The sequence below is a fragment of the Aedes albopictus genome, chromosome 3 (assembly GCF_035046485.1).
Source record: "Aedes albopictus strain Foshan chromosome 3, AalbF5, whole genome shotgun sequence".
In the NCBI taxonomy this organism is placed as follows: domain Eukaryota; kingdom Metazoa; phylum Arthropoda; class Insecta; order Diptera; family Culicidae; genus Aedes; species Aedes albopictus.
In genome coordinates this window covers 237,415,324-237,441,659 of record NC_085138.1, presented here as the reverse complement: position 1 = coordinate 237,441,659, position 26,336 = coordinate 237,415,324, and the positions used below count along the sequence as shown (strand labels likewise).

Here is a 26,336-nt window from a genome sequence, read left to right as displayed (position 1 = left end):
CACTATTAGATCTTCGACAAATTATGGGATGAACGAACCTGTTAGGAGTATGTGTCGGATATTTGTTATTTGTTTTTCTAGTTTTGATTTCCATTTAAGTAGAGATAAGATACGAGACAATTTTTTGCGTGCACTATCTGTTTAATGTAAAATGATTGTTCTTTTTGTTTGTAGTTTATTAAGATTTGTCATTGGGGTGTTTTAACCTGTTGACATTGTTACAATTAAATACATAAATACATAAATTAAAATAATAGCTTTTTTAATTTTTTCCACCAATCACTAACGATACCACACACTGAATGATCACGTTTTGACAGGTGTGCGGAGTGCGCGTAACGCTTGATAACTTTCATGAGTTCAAGCTCATAAAAATGGTTGCAACGAATCATGGTAATAGTTGCTCAGATTATGAAATTATGAAATTCATGATTTCATAAAATGACAAATCTTTATGTTTTATGATTTGTGAATCATATAAACAGGATCAGATTTGTTTCCGTGTGGCGATCTGCAGGTTTAACGATAAGGGAGGCTTTGCTGGAAGTAAGTAATCAGCCGTAGGCTATTCTCGTTCGTCAGCTGGTGGGCGCTGGACTGTCCAATTGTCGGTCTAAATTCAGCCTCTTGACCAACCTGAGCGTTTAAGTCTCCTATGATGATGATGTTATCGTCATGCCTTGGGCTGCTATCGCGTTCGAGATGCGTGTAGCATGCGTCCTTGTCATCATCATCAGTGCTCTCGGATCGTGCGCTGTGCACGTTAATTATGCTGAAGTTGAACAATCCATCCTTAACACTTGAAAAAAAAATCTCAAAGATGCGCCAAAAAGGCATAAACTAATTCAATGACGATGTTTTTGAGAAATTTCTCAATGAACTTTGCATCAACCGGTTAACTACCACGCGCCTCCATCTCCTTCTATTGCTACTGTGAAGAGTAGTTGATCGCAAAACTTTGGTTTCACGTGGGTGAAATGTTTGTTTCATTAACCTTTCAGGACGCGCGCCATCAAGCAGCTGAAACTGCACCGCGCTCGCGCTGTATACGACGAGCGAGGTTTTTTGGTAGTGTTGTACTTTTTTACAACGGCGCGCGCGCTGAAGGGTTAAATATAAGTAAACTATCCTTCAAAGCGAAAAACATTAATATTAGGCAAAACACACATGCTTGCTGAGAAGAGACATCATACTCCTCCCCCCATATAATTTGTAAAAAGTTACGACCTAAACTGTGCAGCCTGGTACTTATCAGCAAACCAACTGCTGTATACGAGATAAGCGAATAAGCATCCTTATGTTGAGTTCCGTCCGGCCACCGATGGCCAATGCGCTCCGCATAAAGCTGTGCTAAGGAATGCAATGTAGGTACAGGACGCCACTCTCTCTGCCACCCATCGCGATGCATTGTGAGTGTCATCCTTGCAAAAATGACGGCACAAGTGCACACAATCCGCGATCTCGCACGAGATTCGCGAATTCTCCCACTCGCTCTCTATGCCACTCTCTCTGGGTCAGGCGCGTCGCGGCGCTGCCTCTGCCTGTTGGGGCTGGTGCTGGGATGCGTTGGACGGTTGGACGAGAGGCTCCAAAACAACGAACTGCTGCGGTGATGCCCATCATATACTAAAATAGACGACAACACAGAAAACAGTTTGTAATGTACTCTTTATCCGTTCGGTCGCCGGTCTCTCCGCAGAAACATTATTATTTTGTTCACCAATAAAATGTGCGCCAACCAACATTGCATTGCAACAAGCAGAAGGAAAAACAAGGCATAGGCAAACGTTGGGATGCTGAATTTTCCTTGCATTTTCTTTTCGTTTTGAGTGTTTGAGATTTTTCCTGCCCCGTGTCATCCCGTCGTAGACGAGTGTTTTTCGCGTTCTGTTTTTCCAACGCGTCGCGACAGATGCGGACAAAGCGCTTTTCCACCACCGAGAATAAATAATACAAGAATGAGGTGGATTTGGTTCTGAATTGTGAAAAAAAGGAGGAAAAACTCGACGGAAAAGTGATTTTCTTTTGTTCGACAGAGAACGGATTTTCTTTATGACTTTTTGAGGCCAACGGGAGAAGAACGAAATCCATCGGGGTCATGAGTGCAATTGACCAAGATGACGATATGTGTTGTCTTGAGAAATCATGAAAAATTCTGACAAAAGGATAATGATCTAGAAAGAGAAGTTGATCAGGACTTCTGGCACTTTTCTGCATCAAAAGCTTCATAAAAACAAACTCGTTATTGATGGCTTTATACAAAAATCACAAAAGGATTATTCATGAGAGCTGCATTTTATGGATGCTGTTCACTTTGGTACCCAAATCATAAGGTGGAATTAACAAAACTACTAAAATGTGCAGTGAAATTTTACAAACCGAACAATCTACACTAACAACTAAACCTCCAAGATAAAAAAAATCATCAAAAATGGATTGAAGTTTTCACAGCAAGTGCATTCCATCCAAAACAGGAGCCATATCAATTCCATACTACGCAGAAGCTACACCAAAAAATGTGAAGAAAATCTCTGTCCTCATTCGCCACCACTTTTTATTTCTAGTTTGTTGCTTTTGGAAATCACGGAACTACTAAAAAGTGAAAGATTCATCTGTTCGGATATTCTTAAGTTTGTAAAGTGAACCATTTCTGCGAGAGAAACAAAATTGACCATTTGGAACAAAACGAAAAATGTGTAATTATTACTCCCTATAAGTTGTAAATATGTATGAAGAACAAGTGTAAATGTGTTGATAAAAAAAAAATAATCGCAAAATACCCAAAAATAAAACTTTGGACCCATAACTAAACATTCGGATCATAAACCCCCCCTCGGAAAAAAGCATCAATGAAAACCCCTCAAGCAACCGGTGACGAGTGCTAATCACACGAATGTTTGTACAAGCGCGCAAGGAAAACACTTTTCTCCGGAGAATAGAAGAAGAGACAACAAAACTCGAAGCCTCCGAAGCCCGTAGCTGCTGCTGCACCGTGGTGAGACCGTGAAACGTCGTGCCGAGAAAATATCGATTTTATGTTTTGAGACAACAAATCAGCTGATAACTAACTGTGTGCATCGTCTGAGAGGAGATCGGAACGGGCGGACGCGTGGGCGTGAAGGTGAGATTAGATTTGCATTTTTTCTAGATGTGGTGTTTCTTACGGAGGAATTTTTGGAATATTCGGATGTTGTGCACTGGTGGATATTATTCAGTTCAAAACAAATACAAAAAATGTCGATTTTAAACAGTAGATCAAGGATCATGAACGTCTGACATAAAGATGAACTTACTGTCCAAATACCGTAATATGTAATATGTAATGTAATACGTATTCTAGTCATACAGAGAATTGTTCAGACGATTTGGCATCAGACAATTTGTGAGGCGTACTTAACAGATCGTCAGCAGCAAACTCAACTGAAATCAACGAGATTTTTACGACTTCAAGTAATATGAACGTCGGGACTTATAACGGATTCTCTCGAGGAATAGAAAACTAAGAAAAGTGTTCTCTTGAATTAATGGAGAAATTTCAGTAAAATCAGGCCTTGTTGCACGTGATATTTGAATAAGTTGGTCACTATTTTTGGGTCGACACTTAAAAATTTCTTTTCAATGCGTTTCTACCCAAGTCACCTTTTCTGAGGAAACGTCATTGTTTTCAACAATTTGATTTGAGCATTATTGCTAATCTGAATTGAGAAATAGTAAGATTACCAATTCTTCACGGTCGGCGTTAAGTCAGAGAGGACCATGTGTCTTTTACTTAATTTCTAGAAAAACGACTTTAAAGTTAGCAACTGTATAAGTTTTGAATTTTTCAACAAATATTTTTGAATTTTTGCCATAAATCTCAATAATTATTAATCACAGCATCGCTCTGTATTGATCGCGAAAAAACGTAAAATAAAGTTTGAAACCAAGAAATTGCTAAGTAATTGATTGTTCTTAGTCCACTCTGACTGAACGGTTTTTGGAAAATCTTCAACCAACTACAGTTCACACTCAAGTTTTTACATATTTGATGAAAAAAAAAATGCACAAGTAGGACAACAGTTAATAGGAGTAGTGTATAATGCTTGGTATAATGTAAGCAGGCAGTTTGAAATTTGATATTTCTATTATTACACTATTGATTACCATTTTCAATTTTTATGTTCAGTCAGAGTGGACCAAGTACAACAGTTTAATATCACATGAAGGGTAGTCAATTAATGAGCAATTTAAGAATTTTTAACTTCAACATGTAATAGCCAACAACTTTTGAATGTATTTTCATAGTTCGGTGCGTTTTTGGAATATTGTAGTTACACAGTTCATAATAATGTATTCAGAGGACTGGCATTTTTCAAAAATTCGTTCAGACAGAGTGAACCAAGTACACAATTCTTTAATAATCGGTAAAATCAATTTCTTCATGAAACGGGTATTGGTACATTTCAATATGATGCCCAACAGCTACTTAACAAACATATTTTGATTTGGAAAGGACTACGAAGAATAAGGTAATTTCAACAATTTTCCTTAGAGACACATGGTCCACTCTGTCTGCGCAATATGCTTCAACACGATGATCTGTTAAATACGATATTGACCATCATAAAATGGAATTTCACGTGCTTTATTGGCCAACAATCATCAGGAAATGCGTTAGGGAGTCATACGATTTGGAAACGTATTACATTTTGATGATAAACTATTTTATTTTTTGGATTTTAACCAATACATATTTTTTCAACTATCTTGACATCAAGCATATGGTCCACTCTGACTGCACACAATTATTGATTTTTGCAGCTCAACCAAAAGAAAATTGTGCTATAACTCTCGTTAATTGTAACATTAAGTAAAATGCGTGCATGTTCCTAGTAGCTTCAGTAATTCTTAATCAAATGCCATAAAAATCTAATTTTCGTCAATTTTGTTACTTGGTCCCCTCTGACTTAACGCCGACCACATATTCCTTGATTTTAATAAATAAGTAGAGTTTCTGTAGGCCCTACGAAGTTGTTAAGACATCGATAGATAAAAAAATCTCGATGAGAATCAAACTATAACCTAGAGTAATAAAGAAAGTAAAGGAAGTGGCCTTTCACCAATTTTAAACAACTTTTTGTATAATTTGCTGTTTGAGAAGCAGATGATATTTGCTCATGGTGACTTGACAGTTTCACGAATTAGTTACATGGGTCTCCCCCAGGGTTCATGTCTAAGCCCCCTTCTTTACAATTTTTATGTCAGAGACATAGATGATGGTCTCATGGAAAATTGCACGTTAAGACAGCTTGCGGATGACTGTGTTGTTTCTGTGACGGGATCAATAGCAGTTGATCTGCAAGGACCACTACAGGATACTTTGGATAATTTGTCTACTTGGGCTCTCAAGCTGGGTATCGAATTATCTCCGGAGAAAACTGAGATGGTTGTCTTTTCTAAAAAACACAAACCGGCAAAGTTTCCGCTCCATCTGATGGGTAAGACAATCACTCATAGCATGTCTTCTCAATATCTCGGTCTCTGATTCGACTCCAAATGCACCTGGGGAGAGCACATTGTGTACCTGATACAAAAATGCCAAAAGCGAATCAACTTTATGCGAACTATTACCGGAACATGGTGGGGAGCTTACCCGGAAGATCTGATCAGGCTGTACCAAACAACCATTCCACAGTGGGAAAAAATCACTGCAAACCTACACTAAATTCTGTATCTCACGAACGCATCCGGCTTTTCTAATGAACAAAACGGTTTTAGGCATAAAATTGTCTGGAGAATCGAATGGAAGTGTTAAAACAGACCGCACGGATCATTATCTTGCTCATTTTGCCTTAATTCCCCCATTTTTATTAACATTTATATGGAAGTAGCTCTAAAACAATTATGAAACATGAGTGCGGTTTGCATTGAAGGACTTTTGTGAAGGATTAAGATCTAGAAAATCGATTTGAATGGATTGCAGTGACCGCATGAATGTATTTATGCTTATTTTACCCTAATTCCCCTCATATATAGAGTTTTGTATGAAATTAGCCCCATAACTAGCAAAGAAATTATGAGTGGTATGCTAAGAAGGCTCTCTTTAGTGAATTATGATACAAGGAATTGATAAGAAGTGATTGCAGTGACCGCGCGAATGTAGTTATGCTCATTATACCCTAATTCCCCACATATATTGAGTTTTGTATGAATTTAGCTCCTTACTTGCAAGAAAATTATGAGTGGTATGCTAAGAAGGCTTCCTTTAGTGGATTATGATACAGGGAATCGACTAGAAATGATTGCAGTGACCGCGTGAATGTTATTATGCTTATTTTACCCTAATTCCCCACATATATTGAGTTTTTTTTATGAAATTAGCTCCATAATTTACAAGAAAATTATGAGTGGTATGCTAAGCAAGGGTTTTTTAGTGGATGATGATACAAGGAATCGATGAGAAGTGATTGCAGTGACCGCGTGAATGTTATTATGCTCATTTTACCTTAATTCCCCACATATATTGAGTGTTGCATCAAATTAGCTCCATAACTCGCAAAGAAATTATGAGTGGTATGCTCTGAAGGGTTTCTTTAGTGGATGATGATACAAGGAATAGATTAGAAGTGATTGCAGTGTTTGTGCGAATGTAGTTATGCTCATTTTACCCTAATTCTCTACATATGTTGAGTTTTGTGTGACATTAGCACCATAACTCGCAAGGAAAATATGGCTGGTATGCAAGAAAGGTTTTCTTTAGTGGATTATGATACACGGTGATGAAAAAAGATTGCAGTGACCGCGTGAATGTAATTATGCTCATTTTACCCCAATTCCCCACATATTTTGAGTTTTGCATGAAATTAACTTCTTAACTCGCCAGGAAATTGTGAGTGGTATGCTATGAAGGGTATCTTCAGTGGATGATGATACACGGAATAGATTAGAAGTGATTACAGTGTCCGCGCGAATGTAGTTATGCTCATTTTCCCCTTATTCCCCACATATATTGGGTTTTGCTCCGTAATTCACAAGAAAATTATGGGTGGTATGCAAGGAAGTGTTTCTTTAGTGGATTATGATACACGGGAGCGATTGAAAATTATTGCAGTGACCGCGTGAATGTAATTATGCTCATTAAACCCTAATTCTCCACATATATTGAGTTTTGTATGAAATTAGCTTCATAACTCTCAAGAAAATTATGAGTGGTATACCAAGAAAGATTATGATACAAGTAATTAATTAGAAGTGATTACAGTGATCACGATAATGTAATTATGGTATGGTATCCATTAGTTTCTTGCGAGTTATAGAGCTTATACCATACAAAACTGAATATATGTGGGTAATTAGGGTAGGATAACCAAAATAACAATCACGCTCACTGCATTAATTTCTACTCGATTCTTAATATCATAACTCACTAAAGAACTCCTTCACGGCATAATATATGTGGGGAACTAGGGTAAAATAATAGCATAATAGCATTCACGCGGTCACTGCAATCATTTTAAATGTATTCGTTGTATCCTCATCTTCCAAATAAGCACTTCTTAACATACCACCCATAAATTTCTTGCGAGTAAGAGAGTTAATGTCATTCACAATATGTGTGGGGTATAAGGGTAAAATAAGCATAATTACATTTACGCGAATACTACATTTACTTCTAATCGATTCCTTGTATCATTATCCACTAAAGAAATATTTCACAACATACCACCCATTTCTTATGAGTTATATAGCTATTTTCATGCAAAACTCAATAAATGTGGGGAATAAGGGTAAAATAAGCATACTGACATTCACGCGGTCACTGAAATTAGTTCTAATCAATTCCTTGTAGTATAAGTAATTCACTAATGAAACCCTCCATAGCATACTACCCTTAAGTTTCATATGAGTTATAGACCTAATTTAATGCAAAACTCAAAATATGTAGGGAATTGGGGTAAAATGAGCATAATTACATTCACGCGGTCACTGCAATCTTTTTTCATCACCGTGTATCATAATCCACTAAAGAAAAATTTCGTGCATACCAGCCATAATTTCCTTGCGAGTTATGGTGCTAATGTCATACAAAACTCAACATATGTAGACAATTAGGGTAAAATGAGCATAACTACATTCGCACAAACACTGCAATCACTTCTAATCTATTCCTTGTATCATCATCCACTAAAGAAACCCTTCAGAGCATGCCACTCATAATTTCCTTGCGAGTTATGGAGCTAATTTGATGCAACACTCAATATATGTGGGGAATTAAGGTAAAATGAGCATAATAACATTCACGCGGTCACTGCAATCACTTCTCATCGATTCCTTGTATCATCATTCACTAAAAAACCCTTGCTTAGCATACCACTCATAATTTTCTTGTAAATTATGGAGCTAATTTCATAAAAAAACTCAATATATGTGGGGAATTAGGGTAAAATAAGCATAATAACATTCACGCGGTCACTGCAATCATTTCTAGTCGATTCCCTGCATCATAATCCACTGAAGAAAGCCTTCTTAGCATACCACTCATAATTTTCTTGCAAGTAAGGAGCTAAATTCATACAAAACTCAATATATGTGGGGAATTAGGGTATAATGAGCATAATTACATTCGCGCAGTCACTGCAATCACTTCTTATCAATTCCTTGTATCATAATTCACTAAAGAGAGCCTTCTTAGCATACCACTCATATTTTTTTTGCGAGTTATGGAGCTAATTTCATACAAAACTCTATATATGAGGGGAATTAGGGTAAAATAAGCATAAATACATTCATGCGGTCACTGCAATCCATTCAAATCGATTTTCTAGATCTTAATCCTTCATAAAAGTCCTTCAAAGCAAACCACACTCATGTTTCATAATTGTTTTAGAGCTAGTTCCATATAAATGTTAATAAAAATGGGGGAATTAAGGCAAAATGAGCAAGATAATGATCCGTGCGGTCTGTTTTAACACTTCCATTCGATTCTCCAGACAATTTTACGCCTAAAACCGTTTTGTTCATTAGAAAAGCCGGATGCGTTCGTGAGATACAGAATTTAGTGTAGGTTTGCAGTGTTTTTTTCCCACTTCTGTCGGTTTTAGAATACGGTAGCTTCTGTTTTTAATCCGCGGCGAAAACACACTTGCTGAAGCTTCAACGGGTTCAGTACCGTTGCCTTCGGATCGCGTTAGGTTGCATGAACTCGACTCACACAATGAGTTTAGAGGCACTCGCTGGTGTACAGCCTCTGACAGACCGCTTTGCGGAGTTATCGTTCCGGTTCCTCATCCGATGCGAGGTTGTGAATCCATTGGTCATTGAAAACTTTGAAAAGCTGCTTGAACAGAACCCTCAAACTCGTTTTATGAGTGTGTACTACTGGTACATGACGTTGGAGGTAAACCCATCTCCGGTTAACACCAATCGTGACAACTTCTCAGACTTCTACAGTTCCTCTGTGGATTTTGATCTGTCCATGAAGGATGAGATCACCGGAATACCAGAATCTTCTCGTTCCGTGTGTATTCCACAAATTTTTGCAAGTAAGTTCGGGCATGTTAGCGGGGACAGACAGTTCTTCACAGATGGTTCGAAAACCGATGATTCGACTGGTTTCGGTGTCTACAACGAATTCCATAGCGCCACCTTCATGCTTCAAAAGCCATGCTCGGTGTACATTGCTGAGCTAGCAGCTATATATTACACCTTAGAGTACATTCGCACTCTCCCACCTGTGCACTACTTCATATTTACCGACAGTCTAAGTTCTCTGGAGGCTGTTCGGTCAATGAAATTGATGAAGCACTCAGCGTACTTCCTGAATGGAATTCGCCAAGTCTTGAGTGCTTTGTCCAAACGCTCATACACCATCACCATAGCTTGGGTCCCTTCACATTGCTCAATTCCGGGTAATGAGAAAGCGGACTCTCTGGCTAAGGTGGGCGCTAGCGAAGGCGATATTTACGAGCGTCAAATCGCCTTCGACAATTTTTTGCATTAGCCCGTCATTGATCAGCTGGCTACACAAATGGAGAGATGGAGAGATGGGTAGATGGTTGCACTCCATCATTCCGCAGGTATCGAAGAAGCCATGGTTCATAGGGTTGGATTTAGGCCGCGATTTCATTCGTGTAATGTGTCGGCTGATGCCCAACCACTATTTGTTAAACGCACATACCTTCCGTATTGGGCACTCAGAAAGCAATCTCTGTGTCTGCGGCGTGGCTTATCAGGATATCGAACATGTCGTGTGGGGATGCGATGAGCATCGTGAAGTCAGATCTGAGCTGTATGAAACTCTCCGGGTCCGAGGAAAACAACAGAAACCCGTTAGAGAAGTGTTGGCAGGTCTTGATTTGGAGTACATGGATTTTATTTACCAGTTTTTGAAACGTGTTGATGTCAGAATTTGATCTCGTACGTTCCTTGTTTTCGTTGCCCGAAATTTGGTTTTGTTGTTTGCCCCCTGTCTTTCGTTGTCCCCCTTTCCGTTTGTCCTCTTCTTGTCGTTGTCTCCCGATAAAGCCCTTTCTGTTTAGTCCCGTTACAGATCAGGACAGTCGGTCCCATCAAAGTTTTTAGTATAAGATAGCAAGTAATTTAGTATAAGTGCCTTAATTCCTCCTTTCCAACTTTATATATTTGTCATCCCTAACCTCGAAAACGCCGCGAGTACTTCGGCTCCCAAAACTAACCTAGTATTAAGTCAGTATAAATTTAAAAACAACATGTAAAATCAACATAAAAAAAATGTAAAGATGATTTCGGCTCTGTTATGCCCAAGTGGCGCCCGAGCCTTCCAAATAAACGAATAAGTAAAAAAAAACCTAGAGTAATTACTGTTGGGGAATTTTCCTGGTGAAATTTCCAAATTGGCATTTCATTATTGATGTTGCGTCTTGGCGGTTACACTACTATTTTTTATAAGAAAATCTTTGAAATTTCTACAAATTTGCTTGGAGTTTTCTTCTGTTGAAATTTTCGATTAATACAGAAAATTCGGAAAACGTAGCCTTTGTTTATACCTAGAATTAAACAGCAATATTTTTCTAGGAATTGCACCAACAAAAGTTTGAATATTAAAAATTAATCCAAGACGAATAAGATTTCAAATGAAAGTTCTCTAATATTTTTTACAATAATAATCAAGCCATTATCGGGGCTTTCTTTCCGAAATAACCCCAACAATTTCGTTCGAAATTCACAAAAAAAATCAATTGATTCCACCGGAAATACAAAGGGAATTCATAATTGAAGGTTCCATAAAAAATCACACGATTAGGGCCTAACCGACATTGACGATTTCTTTTCATCGATCCTCTCTTTGTGTTATTACAGAAGTTTATTGAATTTTCCAAAGATTTTTGGTTCAAATACGTACGACACGAATACATTTTGCTATAGAATCAAAAAGAATAATAATTAAGTTTATTTTGATCAAGTTATTAGCGAAAGAGAAATCGATCAAGGCAAATCAGAAATACTCTTCTTTGAGGAATACTGCATATTAATTATAACAGCGTAACAAAAATTGACTTTTGGTCTGTCTCAAGAGCAAACTTATGTGTCTCTGACAGATTTTGGGCCACTGAATCAGAATCCGGGCTCAGATTTTCTCCAGCACGTCACAATTTTGAGCTATACCTCAATTTATAGGGCAAAATATGCGATTTTGGGCTTTATTGACTACAAACCATTTAGCATGGAAATATTTTTTTTAACCATTCAAAGGAAAAATTGGTCAATTAACATTATTTTAAAAACACTGCACCGAATTGAGCTAAACCAGTCGGCCATATGTATCCAAGTGATATCCACCAGCACCAGCAAAAACTGCAGTGGTGCGAGGTCGGTCGAAAGGGAGCGTCCAAGGCGTCCATAAATGACGTAGCTTTTTAGAGGGGAGGGGGGAGTCTGAGATTGTGTGACGAGCCATGTATTAGGTATGGGAAAATATGCTACGAGGGGGAGGGGGAGTAAATAATCGGCCACAAAATTCTACGTCATTATTTTATGGACGCTCCCAAACCCAAAAAATGAAAATGCTTTTCACGTAGGTGTAATATTTCTGTCAGTTTCCTAACATTTCAACTGTCGAAATCCAAAATTTCCAATTATATCATTGAAATTTGAGTTTTTACAGTCTCCTGAACATACCGTGGTTTATGGCATTAATACAAAACCTGTAATGTTTATTCACAGCTATGCCAGTGTCCCGTGTCTTTATAAACGCATGAACTGTGGTAGTTGCTTTGAAGACTTTGTTCGTAAATTTGTGAAGATCATCTGTATGGAATTGAAGTTATGAAAAAGCTGGCTAAAAAAGTTATTCTTTGTTATTTATTAAAATTTTGAGTAAAATTGATCTAAAACTATAATAGGATGTGCACTCCAGCGATACTGTGATTTTGTAAGCCTAAGACGAGTCTTTTCGATTGGTGTATGATTTGCTTTGCGAGAATGAGAAGTTTTGGCTAGCTTTTGTTCAGCAACGCACCACTGTGAAGCAGTTCGGAAAAATATACTCATCATTCAATGACGCTGGAGCCAAATGATGGTCATTTTGCTCATATAGTTTAAATCGTTTTATAGCTCATATAGTTTAAATCGACAGAAACATCTACAAATAAGACCTTTTGATTTAAAATTATTATGTTAGCTTTAAAACTTATCTTCAAATTAATGAAAAATTTAATCAAAAGCTGTTACTATCAACTGCCTTAACCCTTTTTTGGCATTAGGGTCATTTTTGACCCAAACCGTACACTACGTCAGCGAGCTGTTCCCAACTAGATGCAAAAAGAAGGTTAAGATTTAAAAGTTTTCACTAGGTTGTCCGTATTTTTGCAAAAAATAAAATTGATTAAAATTCAATAAATAAAATCATGTAAAATTTGAAGTCCATTTCTCAAGGGCAAGGTTGAGTGAGATACGTAGTAACAGTAACAGTTAGGGGCCCAAAGTTCTCAAAAATGGTATAGAGTTGATGAAAAAAAAAACGATTTTATCAGAATCTATGTTTTTGGAACCCTAAAGTGTCCGAAAATGTACTTAGAACTGATCTTAAGATCTCAAAAAATCACCAAAAAGGTCAGTTTTCGGTAGTTTCCGTCAACAACTCAAAAACTAATTGAAATACCACAATATCGGTCACTACCCTACTAATATGGTGTGAAATAATGATAGCATGAAGTAAATTGTACATTTTTAAAATATGTAGACTTCAGGTAGAACATAATGCTAGCAAGAGAAACAAAAAAGGAAACACCATTTCCATTAAGTATTTTGCGACATTTTTGTCGCTCTATCTGCTCAAACTTATTTCTGATATGCCATCATTTGCTCATTATTTCAATCAGAACGGCGAAACATATCCTGCTCGATAATGCACCTCATCCCACCCACATGCTACCTATCCGGAGCTCGTCTACCCACATAGCCCTGCCAAAACCCCAAACCCAATCGCCACCCCATCCCAATCCAGCAGCAGCACCGTCGGAGAGTGAAATTGCATGCGACTGAATATTGGTGCGAGTTAAAAGCAATCTATATTCATCATTTTAACTGAAGGGAGAAGTCCTGAATTGGCCACCCCGCGACTTTTTTTGTGTGTGCACTCGAATTCGCGAATACATACGCGCTGTTTTCCCCGGCGCGCACAACCGTCAGCCGAGCTTGTTATATTTATTTTACCCTTCCTGCCCCTCACCAGTCACCACAGACTTTCAATGCCCGATCCCACCAACCGATGTCCGTTTCCTCTGTCGTCGTCATCGTCGTTGTGCAGATTCCGGACCGTTGTTGCTGGGAAATTCATCCCATTCCACCCGCGAAAGGGGTGCGTCAGATTACCCATCCATCCGGGTTTTTCGGAACGGTTGTCCTCCTCCTTGTTGATGCTATATGGGTGGGTAGCGTGTGTATGCTGCACTGGACGGACACACTTTGACGTTGTGGTGGCTGGCTAGTGGGGTTTATCGAAATGTTGGTGGCTTTCGAAAATAAAATAATGAAAAATCCGGACGCAGTGCAAAGGGAGATTCCCGGTTCCACCGGCAGAGAGGGGAGAGATTTTTTCCGGTTTGCCGGGGTCCTGCCGACATGTGCATGTATTTTGGCGGGTACATAACGGATACGCACTAGCAAATGAAATCGAGTCAAAAAGTGATTAATTCAGCTAGTAATGATGAAGAGTTTCCTTTGGACTATTTCGGTAATAAAGTAGTAAGGTTTTCTGATAATTTTGTTATCAGCCATGTGCTTCCGAAAGAAAAAATGGGAACACATGGAGGCGCATGGTTGTTATTGCCTATGCTACCCATGTTAAGTGACATCTTACCCCATGTCAAACGGCGCCACTTCCGTTCTACGAATCAACTTTTAATAACGCTAAAAAGCTATGAAAATGCATCAGAATCGTTGATGTTTCCTAGTTGCTATTAACACTCAAAGTTGGGAATCCCATATAACATGGGACAAGTATGCGTAGAGCGGCAGTATGGAACATGCAAATTTTAGAAATTTCATAGCTCAGAATATTGATAACTTTGAAAGTTGGTGTCTTCGGCAAAGTTATACTGATCAACTTTGTATGAAAATCGGCGTTTGTCCGATCAATTATGCACCACAGTGTAAGTTTATGTCATTCTGATCAACTTTACCAAATACACCAACTTTCTAAGTTATCGGAGGGCGCGTTTACTAGCTCCTCCTAGTGGCAGAATTTTGAAACAAGTGTTTATTTTTATGTAAGTTTATGTCCTACTGATCAACTTTGCCGAAGACACCAACTTTCTAAGTTATCAGGATTCTGAGCTATGAGATTTCTAAAATTTGCAAGTTTACTAGCGCCGCCTAGTGGTAGAATTGCGAAACAAGTGTTTATTTTTATGTAAGTTTATGTCATACTGATCAACTTTGCCGAAGACACCAACTTTCTAAGTTATCGGGGGAGCGACACTAGTTTTGCCAAGCCGAAAAACCCCAAAAAAAAGTCGAAAAAAGACGAATAAAATCGGTAAACGCCATCTAGTGGCAAAATTGCGAAACAAGTGTTTATTTTTATGTAAGTTTCTGTCATGATCAGCTTTGCCAAAGACACCAACTTTCTAAGTTATCGGGATTCTGAGATATAAGATTTCTAAAATTTGCATGTTTACTAGCGCCGCCTAGTGGCAGAATTGCAAAACAAGTGTTTATTTTTATGTAAGTTTATGTCATACTGATCAACTTTGCCAAAGACACCAACTTTCTAAGTTATCAGGATTCTGAGATATGAGGTTTTGAAAATTTACTCGCTCACTAGCGCTGCCCAGTGGAGGAATTTCGAACTTCGCAACTTATCATCAATAAGTAATTGGCGTACCCTACAACTTTTCCGAAGATACTATCCTTCCAAATTATCAGTGTCTTGAGCTGTCGCATATCGTAACGTTTGCTTGACAACCTGATATGGTTCCTGTAGTGCAATTTAGCATCAAACTGTTGATAGTCCCTCTAGCGGGCAAGTTGCCAACTAATCATACGAACCAACGTTCTAAATGGTAGATCTTATCAAGCCTTAAAACTTTGCCGAAGAACGTATTGCGCTAACTCTTAACACACCCGAGACAATAGGCCACACCCCCAAAAAGGCGAAATCCCATAAGCTCTTAGTCTCCTATTAAGCGGATTCCTATTGCGCCCCCGACCAGTGATCTTATAAGAGTCTCGACAGAAGGTCATCGATCATGATCGTGCACCCGCTTGTGGAGACCGTTGCCTGTTGTTCCTGCAATAGGGGCACAACTCAAAAAATGTGAATTTTCAGCGTTTAAAAATTGTCAATCTTGAAGTACCTCCTGCAAATTCACTTATTACTCTCATCATTTGACAAAAGTAAACAAATTTTAATAGTTATATCATGGAAAGGCACTGAAGGACTATCTGTTTCATGAAGTTTAAATTACTATTTTTCAACGACTATTGAAAAAGTTGACTGATTTTGAGTTGTGCCTTTATTGCAAAAAATTGGTGAAAATGCCAAAATCTCGCATTTCTCAACGAATTTCGAAACGGGTCTTTGTGAGATGAAAGTTTACATAGTTTTTCATCATTTGTTATCAAAATCTCAAAAATGACAAATTTTTAGTTGTGCCCTTATTGCGGGAAACCGACGATATGTCGTGGCGCGGGAACAACGTTTCCAAGGTCTTCTGCAGCCACTCGGAAGACACATCCCCTCATGCGCCTTAAGATCCTTGTTCTGTGCTAGTTTAGCCGCCCTGTAAGCCTCACTTTTTTCCGTTCTACTCTCATCGGTGCAGCTAGGAAAAGCTCTTAAGCAAGGTGCATGGTGTGCTGCGATTTCTGGACACCACCAGTACACTGGTAGGCGCTCATTCCTGGGTAGGGAACGTCTTGGTATTGCGTTGTTCGATAGACAGGTCGTTGCTGTTACCTTCTAAGAGCAATTGCTACACAAACGGTGGTTTGTCGAAGTGCGAGATCAGCAATATCTTATGCATATCAATGATCCTCGTCTGTGGTCGACTTCCTCCTGTAAGTATTGGGTAGTCAGTCGGGAGTACTACAGAGACTCCCCGACTCAATGGCCTCAGGGTCGGCACGTTCACTATGCAATTAACTCGCGGGCAGGTAATTCCCATACAAAATGGAGGAAAACCACAGCACTTTTACACTTTCTACACCAGTTTATTGCTTCAACAACGCTTTATTCCTAGGCTATTCCTGGCACTTTCTACTCCCACTTTCTTAATTCTATCTGACCTGTTCTTTGCGGGGCCCCTTCTCCTTCTGCTCCACCACCTCTCCTTCCTCGTCTCCAACGGCGACTCGCGTGCGGGCGTGGATCCTCGGCTCGCTCTCCACGGTATCCGGAGGTGGCTAGGGACTCGCGCTGCTCCGTATTCCGGCCTGCTACTTGTCCGGGTCCTACCGATATTGTAACGGATCGGTCTTCAGTCTTTGCCGGAATTACTAATGGACCCACGGGCGTCGTAGGGCGCTTCACGAGGTTTTAAACTCAAAAACGGCGGGGTTCTGGGATATTGAGAGGGCATTATGGTTTAGGTTTTATAGTTGCAGACGGTTATTTCAGATACCTGAAGTCCTCTTTGCTTTTCGTATTTTCCACTTTCACTCTTCTTTACTTCTCCTTGAACTTGACAAGGTTTTTTACTTTTCTGACAACTATCTGTACTTTCAACTTTTTAAATTTTTCCAAACTTCTGTCTTGGTCGACGGACTCTAGCAAAATGAGAACGAATCATGGAGTCATCGACCGTCCATGGGTTCATGACCTCGTTCCTCGGTCTTTGCCCTCTTCTCCCAATTCCAAAATCCTTAATGGCCTCGCTACGCCACCCCTCATGGCCGCTCCGTAGATGGTAACCGTCCCTCTAGTGGTGGGTTGTTGAACTACAGTGGGTGGATATTCACGCTCAGGGTGGTGGAGCTTATTCCTAACTACATCTATCGCTGTCGGGAGTTTAGCTAGGAAAAAACCTATACTTAACACGAGTACTACCTGCTATATTGAAACATTCACGGTTTACACAAAATCACACAAAATTCTCGGTAGTACATACGACATGAATTATACAACACTTACACTCCATAGCAAATTCTGTACTGCATAAGAAGATGATCACTACGTATATACTCATCATCAGCTTTCCAGTCTAAGTTACGATTTAGACTTGGACTCCAAAGGATCACATCGAAAATGAACTCTGTGCCATTCCTTATCATCCCCGTGGGGTCCTATTTTTAGGGTGAGAAAATCTGCTGATTCTCAAGAGGTTTTAGGGTTAAACCATCTGGCATCTTGGCATCTTCCTTCTAGCTTCTAGGCAGGATGCGCGGAGTTCTGCGTTTTCTGGACACCACCAGTACACCGGTTTGCGTCCATTTCTGGGTAGGGATCGCCTTGTCAGAGTGGCATCACATGCACGGCTTAGGGTTCCGAATAGATCATCGTTGGATAGATCGTTGGTGTTACCCGCTCCACAAATGCCGGCTTATCGAATCGCGAGGTCAGCCATCCCCGATGACGGTAGATGACCTTTGGCTGTGGCCGTCTTCCTCCGTGTTCCATTCTGTATCGAATCGCCAGATGGTCACTATGCGTGTATCCATCGTCGACCCTCCAGTACAAGCTAGGGTTTAGACCCGGGCTCCAAAAGGTAACATCAATCATGGACTTTGCACTGTTCCTACAGTAAGTTTAGGCTAGCCATAGCTCAGCAGAACAACTTCAGTAGTACACTTCATTGTTCTTCGCTATTGCGAAGCCCTCGTGCGACGTGGAAATTATTTCCTGGACCGGAAAACGCCCGGTTGTACAGATCTCCGCTAGCTTGGCCTTATCCGTTACCCAGTTCCCGCCATCGGGAGGGCAGCGGTATCGGTCCGATAGTAGGGCGATGTCTGTACTTGACTCCGTACTGACTGCCACAGCAACTGTTGTGTGGCTTCACAGTGGTTCAGGTTTAGCTGTATAACCTGCATTATCGTCGGTTGGTTCGACCTCCTCGCGTGCCTGTACAAATCAGGCATTTTGGTGCCGAGTTGCATTCCCTGACGATATGGCCTTCCACTCCGCACTTTCTGCAGAGCTTGCTCCTGCCGGGGCCTTTACACGCCCACGACTTATGTCTATGCTCCAAGCACTTGAAGCACACCACTGGCGTCTCGTATATGTAGAGCGGGCACACTGACCAGCCTACCTTGATCTTACCGACTGCAGTCGCCTTGTTCACCTCCCATACGAGGAGCTTAGTCGTGGCGATCTGCGTGCCTGCCGGCCTGCTGTTTGAGTGTCCAGGTTTTTACACTCTTACCTGCACTTTTTGGCCCAGAACCTCTTGAGATAGTGCTTTGTAGGAGGTGCCTTTCTTGGCCACCTCCTTCTTCAGCACTAGTAGCATCTCTCCAATCCTGGTGTGCCGGATGTTTTTTCATCCCCGTGAGATCTGCGCCACATATCTGTGCTTCCTCTTCTGGTGCTGTACCGCCTCGTGCCACTACGCTCCCGACTGCTCACCGGGAGATATTGAAGCTTCCGTCGTCAACAGTTGTGTTGGCGATCTTGCCAGCCCCTCTTTTGTGAAAAAATATCCATCGCTTCCTCTGCCACTAACGGTGTCGTCCCTTTTTTTTTTTAATCGGTTTGTAAGACAGCATGACTGTTGGGTCCCCCGTAAAGCCGCTACCCCCGTCTGGCAATAAAGTCATCGCCTGTGATCCTAGTAGCTAAATATCGATGCAAGGGTGGTCACGCGAGAGTTGGCACAGTAATAGGGACTGAGCTCAGAGTCGAATCAGCGCTAATCAGCATTATTCATAAGAACCAACTTCTACCCAGTTAGTTGCCAAAGCTGGGCACAGGTCTGGAACGTACTTCAAGGCCTCGCTACGATTACTGTCAGAAGTGTGGGTTTTCTGATGAGGCTCAGCATCCTATTCTACGTCATGTACGACATCTTTTTGGATGGATGCTTCGAACAAATATGCGAATGTGCCGGAAAAATTAGTTTCCGAATTCATGACAAAAAGTCATAATACCATAAAATTATACACTTCATGAAATCATGACTACGAGTCATGATAACATGACGTTAACGATGATTTTCATACATATTTTCCATTAAAAGTAGTCATGGTTGCCAAAGGCGTTACGATAAGCCTAATCTTGTTTCTATTTATCAAACATCATAATTCTGAATCATGAAAACATGCCGCTTAGTAATAAAACCATAGCAACATTATAAAAGCATGTATCAGAACCCTAATGTGAAGTAAGAATGTAGTTGAGTAACTTCTTTTATGTTTTAAAATCAGGTATCTATTAAAGATATGTTACTTCATCCATCATGATGGCGCCAAACTTCACTATTCTGTGGATCTAAATTTCTTTTATACCACTCTACATAGATAAGGTGACCGAAGTTAAGAATCGCCAAAAAGTAATTGGAATAAAACAAATCAATAAGAAATCATGACGAAACCCCAGCTAGTTTATTCCTAGATAAATGACATAGCATTCCTTCATTCAGGTAAATTGAAAATTTATAATCTTGTAAAATGTATTCAGGATAAGGTACCATTCGGGGTAATGAAATTCGGGGAAATGTCATGGAATTCTATAAACATAAACCTAACGTTAAAAATGTCGAAGAAATACCATCCATCCGAACGAGGTATATTTGTGATTCCATCTGTAATCTCCATGGGTAATCTCAATGTGTATCTAATTGTTTCCAGGTGTACTGGAAGCAAGTGTTAGGTGCTCTTCGAGGTGTCAATATTCACTCAATATTTTTTTATATATAATGCAACAAAAAGAACCTGGCGGATTTCTTCAATGGGCCAAATTGTCACCATGACTCGTGATTGCCCTTGCGCAGAAAAAGTCCATTTTAGGTTTCATCTGTTGCAACTTTCACGCATAAACCAATTACTTTATCGCGAACGCAAAAGTCTCCGATCACCTGCGGTGTGCGCAAAGCTTATCGTGAGTCGCCAATCTTATCCCAGTTCCACGCGCATGGCTCTTCCTCGGTCACCGAGTATTGGCGGCCAATCGGTCCGCACAAATGGACACAATCGCCATTTGGACACTCTTACTTTCCGGCCCCGACAAACGACAAATTCGCCTCCTTTGGCGAAACGACACCACCCGACTTTGGTCCAGATATGTAAGAATCCCCACCTTGACGGCCGCCTCGATCCAGCCTCGAGACCCATGAGCTGAGAGCCCTACAAAGCAACAACAACGCCTGGGGAGCATAATTTCATCTGTCGCGGGCCCATCCTATCGGCGGGCAGTCATCGGATCGGATGCGGTTCGTTTTTCATCGATTATCAGCAAAGGGGGCCGGGGCGCAGTGTATGTATAAAATTTCAACGCGAATAAATCAATCTCATCTAGGCATCGAATAGGATGCATTCACAACTGCAAACAGCACGCGTGTAATTCTATCCCGGAGTGAGTAGATGCAGCTGAGATGGATGAAGGTTTGGTCCAGCTGTGTCGCTCTAATAGTAATCGCACGCAGAGCGAAAAATTGTCGTTTTATTTCTGGTTTCCAATGAATGGAATGGATGCATGAATGGGATTGTATGCCTGGACATATGCACCAGTGCGGTGTAATGGTCCAAAACGTGTTTCACCATTTTAGAGATTTTTTTTTCGATTTTATTTATCTTCATTCTTGGCGTGTGCACTAATTATGGCATGTCCACGATTAAGGAATCATGAATAAGATACCCGAAAGAAAATCGTCAATAATGGTAAAATAAATGCGTTTTACCCATAAATTTGGCTTTCAACAGATTGCATGCCTCTGATGACAGGTAGCACGCAGTCGCAGGCACAGCTTTAAAATTGTGTGGTAATAATGTGCAACTTTGTCAGGATCAAAAAGGATGCAATTTGGTATGATGCAATCAAAATCACATCAGGCAATGGAATTCAATAAAAAGTATAAGTCACTGTAACGTTACGTACCAACAGAGACGAAGCCTGCTTCTCGGCTGTGTTCTTTAAGAACTTCCACAGTTATTAACTGAGAGCTTTCTCTTCACAGATTATCCTCAGGAAACAGTTTCTTAGTAAAAATATGTGTGAGCTGGAAAGACCCTGGGCTTGGATTATATCTTCCAGGAAGCTTTGATTTCAGGCATGTGGTCGATGGCCTTGCAGCAATGATTGGAATAGCTGAATGTATAATCAATGGCAAACAATTCTGTAAGAATCAGATCTTCAAGTCATCTGATATAGTTATACTGATCATGACGCTGCATAGTACCTATATCGAACATTTGTCGAAGTCATTTATGTGCCGGGAAAATATAATTCCAAGTTGGAGAGAATATTACAAACTGAGGGAGGGTAATATGCCCAGTCAGACCCCTGAATGGGCAATGTGGGTTAGTTTATGGGAATGCCATTGAAGGTTTGTAATATTCTCCGAGGCTTTCGAAATCCAACAGGGCGCGTCCCCGGGTTGCGGATAGGGGGAAAAGGGAGATTTTTCACATTTGTACTGTAATCAGCCAATGTGGTATTATCTCCTATGGTGTTGTAGTGCGAATGAATGATCTCATTCTATGGGAATTCGAACCTTGTAATGTATTGTTTATCAACTTCAATTTTCTAAGCTTGATAAGGTTTTGAAGACAAACATGAGATGAGAGAATTGCCTAATAGGAAAGTCACATCAGCAAAGCTTTCACATATGCAAATGCTATCCATGGGGTCATGTCTAGCATTTAATATGTATGGCAATGACTGATTCTTACCTAGCAGGGGTACTACAAGACCACGCGGACAATTCGATTAAAGGCTTAATTGGGAATAATATATTTTCCAGAACTGAAGGGACATTTTTTCCGGGGTGACTGGCGAGTCGGAGAGGGTAGAAGTTTCCGTTTGTTATAATTGACAAAATAAACAATCGGGCGCTTTTTCTTTCTATGACTTGCTTGGTATTTTGTGAATTATTGTTTTTTGGTTTTGGAAGGTATGCGATTCACTATTGAGCCTTAAAATTATTTTGCATCTGAATAGCATTGATATTGTCAAGTCTGTACCAACACCCTAATCCCACACCAAAATACCCTTTTCCTATCCCATGGCGTTTATGTGGTCAGCAAAGACTATTCAGCCATTACCCCTCCTTATCATCGGCTTTGGACTGACTTGCGCTCTCATTGCCCCACCAAATGCAGCAAAATGAAAATGAAAATGAAAAAAAAAAAATATGTGTGAGCTGGAAAGAGTCACTCTGAGTGACATTTCAATTTTCCAACAGCAACCTCTACGTCCAAGATAGTCAAAGATACATACATACAATTAATTGTTCAACATCACATTTAAGAAAAGACATAATCAAAAATTATAGGGTAAGTACTCCAATTATAGCTATAGTACCAATTATTCGTCATACAGGGGATGGCCAAAATGTTTGGGATAGGCAACTTTTTTTCTCTCACAAAAAAGTTCAACACGGTATAACTTTTCATAGAGAGCATAAAAAAATCTCAAATTTTGACTGTTTGTCAACCTATTATATGTGTTGATAAAATAACGACCGTCTTTGATAATTTGATAGCGATTGCTGGCGTATTTTCGGTCCTCGGGTTGCTTATAAAACAACTGTTTTAATTAAAGCCTACGTTTCGAGCGTTTATTCACTCATCTTCAGGGCAAACTACAATTTACATACAAAGTTTGAGTAGTCAAGTCATTTGTTATACAAAAAAAAAATACTCACATCAAAAGTTGTTTTTAGGTCAAGTGGGTTTGGACATGGACTGATGGAACGGCTAACAACATTACACTGTAATTATACATACAAATTTCGGACATAATGACTTGATTCGTTTTTACAATAATTAAAACATTGGACGGAGCACAAACTTACACAGCTTTCGCCTAGGCACATTATATATTATATGTGCATCATTAGTACAAATTTGGGCTCGATTGATTAATCTTTCACAAAGTTAGAACCGTTCGTTAACTATTTTTTAGACAACTCATTTTTGAACTTCGTGAAAAACTATTCAATCGAGCCCAAATTTGTACCAATGACGCACATATAATAGGTTGATGAACAGTCAAAATTAGAGATATTTTGATGCCCTCTATGAAAAGTTATAGCATGTTGAATTTTTTTGTGGGAGAAAAAAAGTTACCTATCCCAAACATTTTGGCCACCCCCTGTAGTTGATTTTCACCCTTTAACGATGTAAATCAACAAGAAAAAAAATTTTGAACAACAGATCACGTTCACAAAAGATGGTTGCACTCATTTAAACTCCACATTTTGATCAAATTTTGGTAGAAATAAATCATTTTTCATAACTTTTCGGCTTCCTTGCACCCTTTTTCGCCTTAGTGTACTAGTTATGGCAAATCCCATAAAAGGAATGCACGCAAATAGTGCGAAAAGGAACCGAAGTTAAAAAATGTATCCATAACTGGTACAGGGTTCCTATCATTGGCACACGCTGTAATAAATACTAAAAGTAGTTTTGGCTCCGTTTCCTGTAAAATATGGACACTAAGCTCTCTTTTAACATATTGATGGCATTCGTTGATCTTCTCGTTATTTTTGTACGAATAGTTTTCCTTAGGTAGTGCTAATTGGTACACGCACCCTACGCCACAATAGGAGGGTGGGGTAAAGCAGACAGGTTGGGTAAAATGGACAGGGTGAAATTTCATGGCTTTTATTGTTTTTCAACATGTTTAAACGTCTCAGGTTTTAACGATTGAAGCTTATGCCTAAGCATGAATCATTATACTTTTGCTGAACTCCAACATTAAAATCAAATAAACTTCTTCGAAATGACAAAAACTTAAAAATCACGTGAAAAATCGGAAATAATGTGAAATCTACTTATCATAGCTAAGGCTTTCTAGTAAGTTATTTTCAAATTATTACAAGTTTTACCCCCTGAAAGAATAAAGACCACGTTGAAGACTATATTTGACCGAAAAAAAAAAAGTTTTGTAAAAAAAAAAAGTTTTGGAATAATTTTAATCAGACCGTGGGGATAAAGTGGAAAATTGGTTCAAATATCACCAAAATTACATTTTTTTTGTAAACTCCTGAATCATCGGCCGTCATGCATATCGTGGGATAGTTATATTTTTTTTATCAACAAAATATAACTTTTATCCAAAACAGTGCTTGTTTTTTACACTATTTTTACAAAAAATATTCGAGTGTGTTTCAAAGTTTGTGTTAAAAGTTTGAAAACAACAAAATCAAGGTTTCGTATGAAATTTGATAGATTGTCTAGTCTAGTCTAGTCTAGTCTACACATACACAGCCATTCATTGAAAGAACCCTGGAAAATGATGAAATCGACTAATTCCATCATTTTTCTTGTCATTATTAATCCTTGCAGTACATCTGAGATGTATTACAAACATTAAAGTGGCCAGGCCTACTGTGCAGCGTTGTTATTGTTATTGAAACCAAAGAACGGGGACATCTCGTACCAACCGTTCCATATACGAATCATGCATATGAAATATTAACGGTGGGAGTGACGTTGCTAAGAAGGTTAATGTCACTCATTGGTCCTTGGAATTCTGAAATGGGACAAAGGTATTTACCCCTTATGCCCTGGTCCTTATGCCTAGGCTTAAGCGCCTTTACTCGCTCTCTGAAACGAAAAGAAAATACTAATCCCTCTCACTATTACAGGGATACATATTTCAAATTTATGAAACAATTTAACATTAAAATTACAGTGCCAAACTAGGTGCCAAATCATGTTACCCAAATATTACCATCATGCAGTTCCTTACACAAAACCTGGTGATTCGCAGTTCAAAGTGGTTTCCACTTGAACTGTAATTAAACGCAGCATTCACTTGAATATCGGGACGCTGTAAGATTGTGTCTTCCATACGCAGCAGCATCACTGTTACCATTCCGGATGTATCCACAGGAAATGTCATTTCGATCAGAAGTTTAGTCCAAATTTGCTTCCGGAATTAACAGCATCCATAAGGGTTAAAACAGATTCTAGAATGCACAGAAACTTCTAATCTTCACTTTTTTCTTGCCCCTTTTGGTCTTAGAGCCAAGATTAGGGCACCAAGATACAAAACACCGCGATACGTCCAAAACTATCCGGAATCACAACCGACGAATACTCTACATGTGCCTCGTTCACCTTTATCGAAAAACGACAATCAATCTTCTTAAGGTCCACATTAGAGCAAGCAGCAGCTGTAGGCTAGCAAGAGGCTAGCTACACCGAGTAGCAGGAGTACGGGAACAAACACACTCTTTCTTCTGTAGAGGTGGTTTTCACGATCAGAAGCTCGAATCTTTGCGCGTTGACACTTTCAACAGAGCGCGGACGCGCGGCGGCACAGTACACCTTCGGCGGATTTTCAAAATCGCTATTAGCCCGAAATATTTGTTAAAAAAACTGATATTTGAGCGTAAAAAAATGACAGTCGAAATTTTCGTATGAAATTTGATAGATTGTAATTAAAAACATAGAAATAATATGCTGTTATAAAACTTTTAACAACTTGTTCATTTTACCCCATCGATTGTCCATTTTACCCCCACCAATTTCTTTCACGCTATATTGATGCACGTTTTGGTGAAGAAAATAATCAAAGAAAATAATATTTTCTAAATGCAATCCCTTACAAGATTTCTAGAGTATATCACTACCTTCCATGTTACTCGGAAAAGCAGGTGGATTTTGCCGCATTTCCACTGGAAACGATCAAAATGCTTAGGTTATCCACTTTACCCCCACAACCCCTACTCGGTTTGTGGCTGTCGCTCTCCATCCTCGGTGGCGCCCAATGC

The 26,336-nt window shown here is 39.5% G+C and overlaps 1 protein-coding gene across 5 annotated transcripts in view; it reads left to right on the top strand.

Moving 5' to 3' along the window:
• Window positions 1-1,291: 1,291 nt before the first annotated feature.
• The window catches only part of LOC109432009 (zinc finger protein 135), a 135,820-nt gene continuing 110,775 nt past the window's right edge, over window positions 1,292-26,336 (top strand). For 2 of the 5 annotated variants that reach the window (XM_029868414.2, XM_029868413.2), the window contains exon 1: window positions 1,293-3,121. The gene's annotated coding sequence lies outside the window, so the exon portion shown is untranslated. Of the gene's footprint in view, window positions 3,122-26,336 lie in introns of all 5 variants that reach the window. The other 3 variants (XM_062859660.1, XM_029868415.2, XM_029868412.2) reach the window with 3 other exon arrangements.